Source organism: Geotrypetes seraphini, chromosome 12, assembly GCF_902459505.1.
Source record: "Geotrypetes seraphini chromosome 12, aGeoSer1.1, whole genome shotgun sequence".
NCBI classification, from domain to species: domain Eukaryota; kingdom Metazoa; phylum Chordata; class Amphibia; order Gymnophiona; family Dermophiidae; genus Geotrypetes; species Geotrypetes seraphini.
Genome location: NC_047095.1, coordinates 5,074,151 through 5,088,678, shown reverse-complemented (window position 1 = coordinate 5,088,678; position 14,528 = coordinate 5,074,151). Strand labels below are relative to the sequence as shown.

The window sequence follows — 14,528 nt, the reverse complement described above, 5'->3', positions numbered from 1 at the left end:
GCTGAAGTGCTTGACCTGGCCCTTGATCCTAGGCTTGCAAATCAAATAAAGTTCTGGAGCCAACACAAGTCTTTCAAACTCAAGTCTATTCAAGGGAGTAATGTTCAGAAAGCAGTCATTAGTTATGTCATTAGTTCTTCCTTAACAGGTCTTTCAGATTGCTCACAGTCTCCTTTTTCCTCTGACTTTCAAGCACCCTCTAACCAGGGGTCCTTCTCCCCCCCCCACCCACTGAGCTCCTAGCCCTCAGAGCTCTAACCTTCCAACATTTCTATATGGGAGTGTGTGGTGCAGTGGTTAGAGCTACTGTCTTAGCACTCTGAGGTTGTGGGTTCAAATCCCACACTGTTCCTTGAAACCCTTGGTAAGTCACTTAATCCCCTCTTGCCCCAGGTACATTAGATAGTGTGAGCCCACCAGGACAGATAGGGAAAAATGCTTGAGTATCTGAATGTAAACCACATAGACTACAAGTGGTAGTCTTGCACTAGACCCAAAAAGTATTAACCCTGTGCTTTTAAAATTGTCTCGCAGTATCGTCCATTATCATGACAACAGCGAACTTCCCACTTGTAGCTGAAGCTGCTTTTTTGGTTACCCCTTCACTATCCAGCATGGTCACCAGAACACCCCCATTCCCCCCCCCCCCCCGAGAAAACAACTTTAAAGGCAGCTGCTAGAACTCCAAACAAACCTCTTTGTATCTAAGGGCATTCCTGTCCCCTCTTCTCCCACTTCCTTCTTGTAATTCATCTTCAAGGTGAAGGCCAAACCTGTTGCATGTCCATGGATTCAGTTTCAGTTTCTGCTTTCTATGGCTCTTCTGACATCTCTGTAGGTAAAGCCCACATCCACTTCTTTGGAGGCTTTGGCACCAAAACCAGCCCAAAATGCACATTTAACTTTGTTTCAGTTTTGGCCTATGCAATGTGATACTCCTCCTTCTCCTGGAACAGAAGGAGTTCAATGTAGAGGTCTGCATGGGAACGGGGATCACGGGAATCCCGCGGGTCCCGTGGGGTTCCCGTGGGAATCCCCCCTAACCCACGGGACTCCCACGGGACCTCCCTCTGGCCCACGGGACTCCCACGAGGACCCCCCTCTAGCCAACGGGACTCCCACGGGGATGGAAGGCTTTGGAAGAAGGGTTTGTCCATATAATATAATTGACACATCAGGCTTAGTAAAAGAGGGGGTTTATAAGTTAATTACCTGAACAGAAAACAAAAAAAGGGTTCCACCAAAGAGATTCCACAAAGAAAACAGCAGCGCAAACACAAAAGAAACTGTGGCATTGATGATCCTGTCAGAAGTAATTGCTGCTTTTTATGGGACGGGTGGGGATGGAGATAATTCCTTGCGGGAACAGGTGGGCATGGAGAGGATCCTGACGGGGACGGGTGGGGACAGAGAGGATCCTGACGGGAACGGGCGGAGATGGGTGGGATTTCTGTCCCCGGGCAACTCTCTAGTTCAATGTCCTGCATCCCCCCCTCCTGAACCAACCCATAGGGCTTCCCTCCCCCACCACCTTGGTGGCTGAGCAACTTGTAGGGGCAGGAGCAATGTTCAATCTCTCCTGCCCATGACATGTCCACAGTCAAAACTGCTGCTATGGCTTCCAGAGCAGTCTCATGAGATTGCAGCTGGAGGTCACAGCAGCTGTTTTGAGGATTGAAGTGGGCACTGGTAGGAGTAACTGCCTATATGGTGGACTCAAGTTTCCCTGGAATAAACAGAAGTGTCCCTAGTGGTGGAGATGGTATAGAATTTACATGCAATCTTTATATAAGACCTGGCATATGTGCATAAATCATCCAAGGAAATGTGAGAACCAAAGAGCAGATTTCAATATATTTGCACATTCTTTAACTTACTCCCCCTTTTACAAAACCACACGAGAAGTTTTTAGCGCCGGTCAGCGTGCTGAATGCTGTTCCTACGCTCTATGACTATCGGAGCAGCGCAGAGCATTCAGCACGCCAGCCAGTGCTAAAAACCTCTTGTGCAGTTTTGTAAAAGGGGGGAGGGTAATTTTCAAAATAGAAGTATGTATATATTTTGCTTTGGAAAATTTGCAAAAGACTACAAAGGGACATAAATCGGTGTACTATATATGTATCTCTGCGGTTATACAAATACCTTCTGTGTAGCAAAATTATTTTGGAGCTCTTTCAGTTTTTCACAATTCATTTTATAGTAAATTGACAAACAGTTTCCGGTTTAGTCATTTTCATTGAAAAATAGCAATGGCATGCCAAAGCATGTTTATAAGCCAGAAAACTGTTTTAAACAGTTCATTCTGTATCTACTTGGCTTCAAACCCTTCACCAAGAATAACCTGAAAGATACTGTGACTAATACGTCTCGTACTGAATTGCAGCCAGATGTGCAGCTGCTGGTTATTTATACACTATGTCATCTATAATATTCCATGATATGTAGAAGCAAAACCAAATTATTTGCAGGAAACTACATTTTTGAAAAGAAGTCATATTTTTTTTTTTTTTTAAAGAGAATAAAAAAAAAAATCAAGCTTACACATAAAACAAATTCTTTCACACTAAAGACCCGTAGAAAAGACCATCAAATGTAAGCAATCCCAGTGGTATAATTTTGACCCAAACTGCCTCAAATAGAATTATTTATCCTTTTATGCTTATGGCAGGCATAAGTCCTCCATGCCCAAACTCAGGCACAGGAATCTGCATGAAGTTATTCTATAAGGGTTGCTTAGCACTAAAGTGTCCCATATAGAATTGGTATACAAAAATTCATAATGAAAACGTACTGTGCATTCGTTTACCAGAAAAACCTCATTCACATCAAAAACAGAATCAAAAAACAAAAAAGACAGAAAAATAAATGACAAAAAAAACCCCGGAGAAAAACAGACCTCCAGTTTATTCCTTATAGAATTGGCACTTAACATGGATCTTAATGGTGCCTAACTCTGGGCATGATTTACTGAATCTAGCCCTTGGTATAGAGCAGGAGTAGGCAATTCCGGTCCTCGAGAGCCGGAGGCAGGTCAGGTTTTCAGGATCTCCACAGTAAATAAGCCTGAGATAGATTCAAATCTCAAGGAGGCAGTGCATGCAAATCCATCTCGTACATATTCATGGTGAAGATCCTGAAAACCTGACCTGGCTCCGGCTCTCGAGGACCAGAATTGCCTACCCCTGGTATAGAGTGATAGCAGTCAGAGACTGGAGCATCAAGGCTAGGTACAGAGGAGGAGAGAGAGAGAGAGAGACTGAGTGAAGAGGAGGGGCCAAGGGAAAGATTCTAATGCCCAGGGCAATTTTTGGTCACAGTCTAGTGTTCACGGCAGTTCCAATTATGCTGCATCAAAGACTTATTAGATATGTCTGGATATTTAAGTACACTTTCTTTTGCCTGCTTTTTTTGAAATGACTTCTCCCTTTTTACATATTCAATGTTTCATATTTATTTAACATTTTACCAACCATAGTTAAAAACCATTTACAAATAAACACTCATCAAATTTTATAAAATAAAATCATGAAAACAACAAATTACATGAGAAATCACAAAAGTGTAATATGTATAAATATACATAACATTTTAGAACCATCCACCATATGCTTCACAAACTGCAATATGCATTGAGGATTTATAACACATACCTATGTGTATGAACAAACAATTGGAGAGATCTTCCCTAAAAGTGCAGTTTCATGAGCAAAACCTGCCTTAAAACAGTTGTCAGAATTTTACTAATCTGAAAAGCACACAGTTTTTACAATCAAAATGCAGGTATGGTGTATAACAAAACCACAGTCCTCAGATTTAAATGATAGGACCAGTGCATGATTTAAGACCCTCTTTTATCAAGCTGCGTTAGGGGTTTGTTTGTTTTTTATCACTGGCCGCTGCGGTAAAAACTCTGACGCTCATAGGAATTCTAAGAGCGTTGGAGCTTTTACTGCAGTGGCCAACAATTTTTTAAAAAACCTTAACACATCTTGATAAAATGGGGTCTAAATAATTTTCATTTGGTTTAATAGTCTAAAGCAACTTCCAAAGACATTGCATGCCTTGGTGATTTCAAAAATGGATGTTTCCCCTAACCCATTTTGGGACGTCTTGCAGGAAATGGCCAAAATCAGACTTAGACGTGCTCTCAAAAGTGCCCCTCCACATGTTGCTCTCAGTAAAAAAAAAAAAATAATAATAAAATTATGTTGTATAAAAATGCAAGCCTAGATATGCTATTACTGTCCCATTAATTCTCAGCAAACTTGATCTATTGGCATATGTAGCTATTTTTGAGATTCACAAAGAAGAGTCTGTGAAGCTGTTGACTGAATTTATTTGGTTTTATTGTGTATTATTGTTGTGAATATTTTATAAGTGTTATTTCTAACCATGTCATTATTTCCCTTGTGCGTTAGTGGAAAACAAACTCAAATGACTTTAATATGCATTCCATTTGAGTTTGAAATACATTTCAAGCTTTAAATTGCATTTCCAACTCATTTTGAAAGAAATACAAAAGGGGATTTAAAGCATTTATGGGTCAATTTTCAGATTCCCCATTGAAGGTACCAAAAAAAAAAAAAATAGAATTACTACTACTTATTTCTATAGCGCTGCTAGACTTATGCAGCGCTGTACAATTAACATCCCCGCTCAGTAGAGCTTGCAATCTAATTAAAACAGACAAACAGGACAAATAGGGGCTACGGAATTTCTCATAGAGGGAATGATAAAACAAACGTGATTATTTTACAAGTTAGTGTGAGTTAGGAGTTAAAAGCAGTTTTGAAAAAGTGGGCTTTTAGCCTAGATACGAATACTGCCAGAGACGGAGCTTGATGTACTGATTCAGGCAGTCTGTTCCAGGCATATGGTGCAGCAAGATGGAAAGGATGGGGTCTGGAGCTGGCAGTAGAGAAGGATACCGATAAGAGAGACTTACCCGGGGAGGAGTATAAGGAGAGATAAGAGAGGAGAGATATTAAGGAGCGGCAGAGTGAATGCACTTGTAAGTCAATGAGAGGAGTTTAAACTGTATGCAGAAATGGATAGGGAACTAATGAAGTGACTTGAGGAGAGAGGTAATGTGAACATAGCAACACTGGCAGAATATAAGTCGTACAACAGAATTTTGAATGGGTTGAAGGGGAGTGAGATGGCTCAGTGGAAGACCTGCGAGAAGCAAGTTGTCGTAATCTAGACGAGAGGTGATAAGACTGTGGATAAGGATTTTGGAAGTGTGCTCATAAAGGAGAGGTCAGATTTTGGTGTTATTATAGAGAAAGAAATGACATACTATAGCAGTCTGTTGGATTTGTAAAGAGAAAGAGGAGTCAAAGATGACAAGACAGGGAGGATGAGGGTGTTATCCACAGAAACAGAGAATGGGGGAAGATGAGAGATAGGTTTAGGTGGCCATGTTCAATTTTAAATGGCGGTGAGACATCCAGACATCAAAGCCAGACAAGCAGGCTAAGAACTGGGCTTGGATTCCTGTAGACATTTCCGGTGTAGAGAGGTAGATCTGGGAGTCGTTAGCATAGAGATTATACTGAAAACCATGGGAAGAGACCAAAATACAGAGGGAATGAGTATAGATGGAAAAAAGAGGTTCCGAGGTACACTGAGTGATAGTGGGATAGCAGTGGTGGAGGATCCACCACTATATACCCTAAAAGTACAATGTGAGCGATAAGAAGAAAACTAAGAATGAACAGAGCCCTGAATTGTCAGATGCAAACTCCTGAACACCCACACACATTTCTGGAATGACCCCGGAGCCATACAGAATTGGAGGGGGGGGGGAGGTCCGAAGGCATGTTTCTGCAAGTAAACACTTATTTACCCCCACAAAAACCTTCTGATAATTGCTCTTTTGAGTACCAGGTTCTGTCAGATAATGCAGTAAATTATCATTTGCCCTTACAACAGAAGTAAAAGCCATTTTGACAAGACTGCATTTAAGCAAATATCTGGAAATAACCTACTGGAGACTTCTGCAGATTTCATGAATGCTACAGAAAAGAATGCCTTGGAGGTTTTGATCACAAAGGATTGCTCAATTGTGCTCTACAATCAAAGGAATATTTGTGGGCAACACCATTTTGAAGTCAATTTGAATAAATTCCATGCACTGTAGTCACATACAATAGAAACAGTCAAAATATGAATTATGTCTGCTAACACTGACAATGAACAACTGTTTAAAGCCGTTATTCAAATAACGTCTATATGCAATGGCATTTTTTTTTTTTTTATTCCAGGTCTGTGCCGAGAGAATGTCAAGTTTTCCTGAAGCTTATGAAAAGGATCACAAAGAGTTTGACATGGCTAAACAGGTATTAGTATGGAACATTACCAGACATCCTTTACCGCTTCTATGTAAAAGAAAATCCATGGTGAGAGCATTAATCAAACTACTTATACTAGTGCAAACACTGCAGATTTGCTTCCATTGTTGACCTTGTTAAAATGCCTGCCCCTACTTTTTTGAAAAAAAAAAGGGGCCCTTTTACTAAAGGCTTTCTACCATTTCCCCCCAAATTCTGTGAATAGCACAATAAGTTGATTATGCATATTGGTGCACACAGCCGATTCGCCTGCACAACTTAATTGTTTTAACAAGACCAATCAGTGCAGACAATTGGCAATTAATGCCTCCTAATGCTAATTGACAAAAATTAGAAGTTGCGCATAGTGGCTAGCGCTAAAGCCTTGGCACCCTGAGGTTGTGGGTTCAAACCCTGCACTGGTTCTTGTGACCCTAGGCAAGTCACTTACAGGGACATTCTATAACCAGGACCTAAACTTAGGCGGTAGTCACCCTGCTGATGCCTAAGTTAATTGAAAAATGCCATCAGAAATGGCAAAAACCGGCAATGTTGAAGCGCCTACCTACACCTAAATAAAAGGCAGCTGGCATCGTGGCTAGGTAGCCGCTTTAGACCGTGGAATGCCAAAGTAGGCGTGGCCAATGCCAGAAGTGGCATTAGGCGGGCTAAAGCAGCTAGCTAGCCACAATTCACAGCAAGACAGGCAGCTGAAATGTAGGCCTACATTTCAGCCACCTATCTATGTCACCATGGGATCCTAAAGTCAGGCCTCAGCATCCATAAACTGATCAAAGCAGGGGAAGTTATCCCTGATCAGCTGAACCGGCAGTGCTTCCCGAAGCTGTGGCTTCGGGGAGTCTTGCCGGCTCATCTGATCAGGAGGGAAATACCCCTTCCATAATCAGCTGAGCAGCTGTGGCAGGGGAATCCCCCCGACATTGGCAGGAGGGATATCCACTCCCTCCTGCCAAACCACCAAACCCCCCTTTGGAGTCCCGAGGCAGGAGGGATGCTCCCCTGAACCCATGGCCTGCCTCAACTGCCGATACCCCTAGCTGAAGGAGTTAATACTTAGGAATAGTAAAAGAAAAATGTATGGTCTCCATCCTCTCTCGATATTATGAGTACTTTCAGGAATTTCTTGTTCTGTGGTAATTATTGCCCTGTGCTTCTAGGGACCTTTCCGATTGGTTCTACTTAATTTAACTCCCCTCCCCCCCCCATTACAAAGTTTTTAGCATTGGCCACGGCAGTAACAGCTCCAACGATCATAGAATTCCTAGCATATATTATTGCAGCAGTGATTTGATTCCCTTTTTGAAAGTTAAATTTTTCTGGAGTACTTTTCTTTCAAGTTTAAAGCTTGTACCTTATTAAATGTCGGTAAAAAAAAAATATATATATATATTGCATTAGCACAAGTTAGCAGATTAATGTGGCAGATGTTGCTTCCCAGATCCAGGCATGCCCCCTTTGATGTTTGACCTTAATGTGTGCTAAAAATTGATGTGTACTAATGTCAAACCCCTTACTACTGCTTCAGTGTCATAGTAAGGGTAGAAGGTGCCCCTCGGCCTATGCCTGCCATCCTCCCCTCCCCTTACACTTGAGAATGGCAGTCGGTACTCCTGGCGTAATTCTCTTCCGTGCTGTAACTTAAGTTCTGCCCCTGTCCCCTCCTCCCTGCGTTGGTCTGCCTACCCTGTCTTTGGTCCACTAAAGACTCTTTTCTTGGGCCTGTTGAGTTTGCACATGCACACCCTCTCTCCCCCGCTCCCACGGCTACCCTGCCTCAGGTCCACTAAAGACTCTTTTTTTCTTGGTTCGGCTTGTCGGGCCATGTTAGGAAGGGTGATGCGTTCATCCATGGCCCACCGCTCCAGTGCAGAAATCTAAACTTTTTTTACTGCCATACTGTGGTCCCTCCCTTGCCCCAGGAGAGAGACTCATTTTGCTCGCTCTGGCGCTGAGCATTATTAGTGGGGGGAGGGGGGGAGTGAAAGCGCACACACGTCTGGGCCTGTTGAGTCTGCACATGCTCTCTCTCTTTCTTTCACCCTGTCCATTTCTTTCTCTCTCTCTTTTTTTCTTTCTTTCTCTCTTTCTTTCTCTCTCCCTCTCCCACCACCACTAAAGACACTTGGTTGGGCACATGCGTTCTCTCTTTCTCTCTCCACACCCTGCCTCCAGTCCACTAATAATGCTCAGCCTTGACAGTTTCGCATGCGCCTGAGCTTTCTCCTGGGACGGGGCCGCGGTGCAGCAGTGGGAAAAAAAAAAAAAAGTTTGCCTGTTTATGCCAAGTAGTTATTTAAATATATCTATCATATCTCCCCTCTCCCGCCTTTTCTCCAAAGCATACAGGTTGAGATCTTTAAGTCTGTCTCTGTATGCCTTATGACAGACGCTTCTGACCATTTTAGTAGCCTTCTTCTGGACCACTCCATCCTGTATATTTATTTTTGAAGGTGCAATCTCTAATATTCTAAATGAGTTCTCACCAAAGTCTTATACAGGGGCATCAACGCCTCCTTTTTTCCTACTGGCCATAACTCTCCCTATCCACGCTAGCATCCTTCTAGCTGGTATCCTCTGAGTGGGGTGCCACAAGGTTCCCCACTCTCTCCTTCATTATTTAATATGCTCGTGCAATCTTTAGGTATTATTTTGGATCAAGCATGGATTCAGCTCTACATATATGCAGATGATATTACAGTGATATTGCCATACAATGACTTAAACAAAAATAAAACAAAGTTTTGTGGTTAGGCTCTCACAAGGATCCACGATACTTTTGAGATTTTATTGGTTTTAAATAACATGATCAATTACCGCATCATTTGTTTATGGACAGGAGTTGGCCACCATTGTTTGTAGGTGCATGCAAGCGCCTACATTTTTAAAAATGAGATTTTATTGGTTTTAAACAACACAGTCAATTACCACATTAGTTATCAACAATTAAATCACTTCATTTAGGTGTGGTAGAGCACCTACCACTACCTAACTTTCAGTGCAATTTTGAGAATTTGGGCCTTAGTGTGTAAGTTAGCCAATGCTGTTAGTACATAACCATGTGACCGTTGATTACAACAGGTAGGAAGGAAGAGAGGCCAAACCATTGCTGCTACACAGGATTTTACATGTAAATTCTGCATTGCACTGTAGTGCGGGATGCCCCAAGGAGTAAAGAAACCACAAAATACAGGCACATATATATATACACACATAACATAGTAGATGATGGCAGGTCTGTTCAGTCTGCCCTACAAGATAAACTCATAGTATGTGTTAATACATTTTATTCTTTATTTTACCTGTCCTTGCCATTTTCAGAGCACAGACCACAGAAGTTTGTTCGGCACTGACATACTTCCCAACTATTAGAGTTGCAGTCGAAGCCCACTCCAGCCCATCCAGATGTGTTTATCCATGATTGAGACACAGATCGAAGAAGTCTATTCGACAATGGACATATTTCCCAATTATTGGCATTATTATCTATTGGGATTTATTAATCACCTTTATGAAGAGATTCACCCAAGGTGGTATACAACAGGTATAATTCAACATAAAACTTACAATTTTGTTAACAGCATACCGTAGCAGTAGTAAAAAGACCAAATTTAAACATAAATACAATGAATGAGATAAAGTTAAAATCAGTAAATTGAAACTTAATAATACTTACAATCTAAGCAGTGGCGTACCTAGCATGTGTGACACCCGGGGCCCATCATTTTTTGGCACCCTCCCCCATCTGTACGAAAACATGATTTTTAGTAACAAGCCACACGTCACACATGAGTACCTAGGAAAAGGCAGCATCTTACATACTGCAATGAGAAGTACAACAGCAATACACCCATTGTAAAACTAAAGCCAGACTAGTACAGATCAATCCTGCAGTCAATCCTAACAGAAAACCATGTCTTTTGAACACACAGAACACAGAAAACACCTTCGCCTAGTATGGAATGTCATCACAAACTTACCCCTCCCCCTTTTACAAAACTGTAGTGTGGATTTTAACCACGGTGGTAACAGCTCTGACGCTCATAGAATTCTGAGCATCAGAGCTGCTACCACCACGGCTGGTGCTAAAAAACGCTCCACAGTTTTGTAAAAGGGGGGATAAAATAGAAATACATAGACAAAGGTTAAATTGAATTAGCAAAAAGCTGGACTCTGCATACAATGCAATACCAAAGAAACAGTGACACATGTCTCCTAAAGCAATAAATAAATAGAAAATTTTTGTTCTACCTTTGTCTTCTCTGGTTTCTGATTTCCTCATCTTCTTGTTACTCTCTTCCTTCCATCCACTGTCTGCCATCTCTCTTCCCCTATATGACATCTTCTCTCCTTCTATGCCCCTTCCAGAAACTGTATGCCTCCCCCTTCCATCTCTCCTTTCACCCCCATTGATCCTTCCCCTTCCCCCTGTTCTAGCATCTCTCTCTCCGCTCCCTTCCTCCTGTTCTTCCCTGGTCTTCCTTCTCAATTTATTTTCTGCCTCTGTCTAAATTCTTTTTTACTATTCAGTCCTCAATTTCCCTCTTTCACTGTGTCTACCTATAGCTTGCCCCCTCTTTCCCTCACCCCTTCCAGTAACTAACTCTATCCTTTTCCCTCAATCCTGCATGTGCCCTTTTTTCTTTTTCCTCCCCACTTCCTTCCAGCATCTGCTCACCCTTTCCCTCACACTTCCATTCAGCAGCTGTCCTTCCTATCCCCCACACTTCCATTCAGTGTCTGTTTCCCTCTCTCTTCCCCTTCCATCTACTGCTCACCTTCTATCTCGCCCCTTCCATACACTGCCCTCTGTGCTTTTTCTATCCAGTGTGCACCCTCTCTCTCTCTCTCTTCCATATGGCATCTTCCCTCTTTCTATGCTCCTTCCATAAACTATCTATCCTGTGCCCCTTCTCTCCTTTGTACATGATTGATTTCAACTCTGTCACCTCTCCGTTTTTCTCTCTGTGTCACCACCCCCTCACCTATGCTCTGGCATCTCCCTCTTCTCCTTTCTTTCCTTCCCACCTCACGGTCTGGCATCATCCCTTCCCTGATTCCCGGCATCTCTCTCCTTTCCTTTTCTTCCATCTCTCCCTCCCCCTCCATGCTCTGACATCTCCTCCTTCCTTTCCCCCTTCCTTTCCCCCTTCCTTTTCCCATGATCTGGCATACCTTCCTCCTTCCCTCCATGCCCTTGCGTCTCTTCTTCCCTCCAAGTCCTGGCATTTCCTTTCATTCCCTCAAGTTGGGTACAGCAACACTCTCCCCAATTCTCTCCCTCTCTGCTCCTTTTCCTCCTTCTGTCACCCAAAGCCTGGTGTCCTGAACTTCATCAGGCAGCAGCAGCATTCACAATTCACTGCTGTTGCCCGCTTCAGGCCTTCCTCTCTGTTGGGTCCTGTCTTCATGAAAACAGGAAGTAGGCAGGACCCGGCAGAGAGGAAGGCCTGAAGCTGGCAACAGCAGTGAATTGTAAAAGCTGCTGCTGCCTGAAGAAGATAGGGGTGCCAGGCCTTGGAGCACCGAGGCAGACTGCTTCTCCCCCCTCACAGCCGAACCCCCGCTGGCCCGCCTTTCTTTCCCCCCCCCCCCCCAAGTGAACCTTTCCAACCCTCCCAGCGAGAGCAGCAAACTTCCCTCCAGTAGCGTTGGCTGCTTCGCGGCTTTCTCCTGCCGGTGAAGCATCATTGATGACATCATTAGTGATGTGGCAGAGGGAGGAGAAAGCTGTGAAGCAGCCAACGCTACTGGAGGGAGGTTTGCTGCTCTCGCTGGGAGGGTGGGAGCGTGATAGGGACCGGGCCGGCTATGCACCCCCCCTTAAGGCTGCACCCGGGGCGGACCTCTACCCCCCCCCCCCCCCCCCCTTGGTATGCTACTGAATCTAAGCACTGCTAAGTTTTTTTTTTTAATGTCATTCTCTTTCCATTTAGGAACCCTATCCCCCTCTTCTACGAAACTGTGCTAGCGATTTTTAATACAGAGAGAGCACAGAGAGCCGCGCTGAATGGCCCGCACTGCTCCCGATGCTTATTGAGCTCCCCACGCTAGAAACTGCAAGTGTAGTTTCGTAGAAGAGGGGGTATGTGTTTATTCCACCATTTTTGTCTACACCACCTCCCAGAGGAGGACATTCCAGGCATCCACCAACCTTTCCATGGAAAAAGTACTTCCTGATGTTGCTTCTAAGTCAATCCCCCTGCAACCTCAGTTCATTGTCCTCTAGCTCCACAGCTTCCCCTTCTCTGGAAAAGATCTGTTTTCACATAAGCGTATATCTAGCATAGCACTTATTCTTCTATTCAACAAATACCTATACCAGTTCAATGTGAACTATACTGTAAAAAAGATGTATCAAGTTTCATGACTTACAGTGAAGAAAATCATAAAATAGAACAATATTTCTACCTAATTCTAATGATGTACAACAAACTTTTGAAAACGTTTTTTTATAGATATCTAAACAGTCTATAATCTGAAGTTGACATAAGCTGAGTTGGAAGAGTTCTCTAAAGTTTTGCTGCTTGAAAAGAAAAAAAGAGGAGATGAATAATTTTGTTAACTTTTCCCCTCTTAATTCAGGAAAGATGAAAGGGCTGAAGCTGGTACTAGAGTCAGAGGAAAATCAAAAAGAATTTATACATATAGATTGGTGCTTCACCTTGTGTTATCTTAAAAAGAAAGTAGTAAGGCTTAAATAGTATTCCTGCATCAGCTGGAAGCCAGTGGAAATGTATTAACTGATGGGAAAAATGATCAGTTTTAGGTAGTGATGTGGCAGAGAAAAGGCCCTGCTGGGACTGGCCAGAAGCTGCCTGTTTACCAGCACTTCCTCTGCTCACCAGTTGCCACTACATCTTCGGGTAAGTAAGGGAGGAGGGAGAAGGGAAGGAGTCAGGACCGGCTCTGCTGCTTCGGGAACAGAGGGAGGGAGATTGATGGCTGCCGCGATTCTTCGGGAGCTGGATGAAGGGAGGGAGGGGAGGTTATTGGGTCGGGGCACTACTTTTGACGTTGTCTTAGGAGTGTGGGAGAATATTTTTTTCTAACAATTTTTTTGCCAGTTGGTTGAGAGTGCTGGTTAATTGAATGCTGGTTAGCTGAGATTCTACTGTACATTTGTAGCTCTGCCATACAAAGTACAGGAATAACAGGCAGCTTGTAAGATCAAGTTCAGGGTTCTGTCTATACTTGGGTCTCTCCAGGACCAAATATTTAGAACAACTAGTAAATGTAAAGATTTTCATTTGTTTTTGTTTTTTTTTAAATAAATCTCTCCAGAATCGCCAGCTCTGAATCATAGTTTTCTTTTTCTTTTTCCATTACTGCACACAAACTCAACATCCTAGCTTCAGCCACTTGCTATATAGTCTGGCCAAGGCCAGTCTAAGAATATTTGGCACCTTTTTGGCCTTGTGATGCACCATCCCCCCCAAATTAATTTTCAGACTCTTAGGCTGTCCATGTTCTTGAGATTTTGATAATTAAGCTCCTTTATGATCATCACAAAACCATCCCTCCCCAAAAGATAAATGCATAATTGGACATCATACTTTTAAGTGTCAAATGGTACATTATATATCTTATTAGTAATAATATCTTGGCAAGTGGTTCTTTGGAAATAGTCCATCCTTCTTAATGGGCTAAATTATGTGCTGATGGTTCTTTGGCTGCCTTAACCTATTTTATTTTGACTGAAACTGTTCTTTGCTGCTTCCCAGATACTGCCACCCTAGAAGACTGCCTGATTTGTCTAAGAATTGGACTGGCCTGGACCCTAAAATAATATGAAGGGGAAGGACAGAAAATGAGCAGGTAGAACCCACTAGTCCTTCTAGAATTTACAAGGGTTGAGAGATTCTACATGCCTATCATTTTTGCCTTAGGGGGTAATTCTATGAAGGGAGGCTAACATTTACATGCCAGTTACATACATACATAATCAAAATAATAGCAAATACCTGCATACATGTGCACATATACATGTAAAGGACAAAATTCCACTTATGTGCATCTTTACAGGATAGTACTTATCTTAATGAGCGGAGCATGGGCAGGACACACTTACTTTAATTATGGGTTTATCGGCAGCATTTAAGCATGAGCACCTTCACCAGTTCTATAGAAAAGTAGTAAAAACACAGTTGTTTGATCGATTTGTAACCTAATGTCTTA

General features: G+C 42.7%; 1 long non-coding RNA gene across 1 annotated transcript in view; it reads left to right on the top strand.

The window, feature by feature from the left end:
- The window catches only part of LOC117346877, a 182,541-nt gene extending 168,393 nt beyond the window's left edge, over positions 1-14,148 (top strand). The window contains exons 3-6 of the long non-coding RNA XR_004536672.1: positions 6,267-6,341; positions 9,672-9,894; positions 13,114-13,216; positions 14,075-14,148. This is a non-coding gene — a long non-coding RNA (uncharacterized LOC117346877). The remainder of the gene's footprint in view (positions 1-6,266; positions 6,342-9,671; positions 9,895-13,113; positions 13,217-14,074) is intronic.
- The last annotated feature ends 380 nt before the right edge of the window (positions 14,149-14,528 follow it).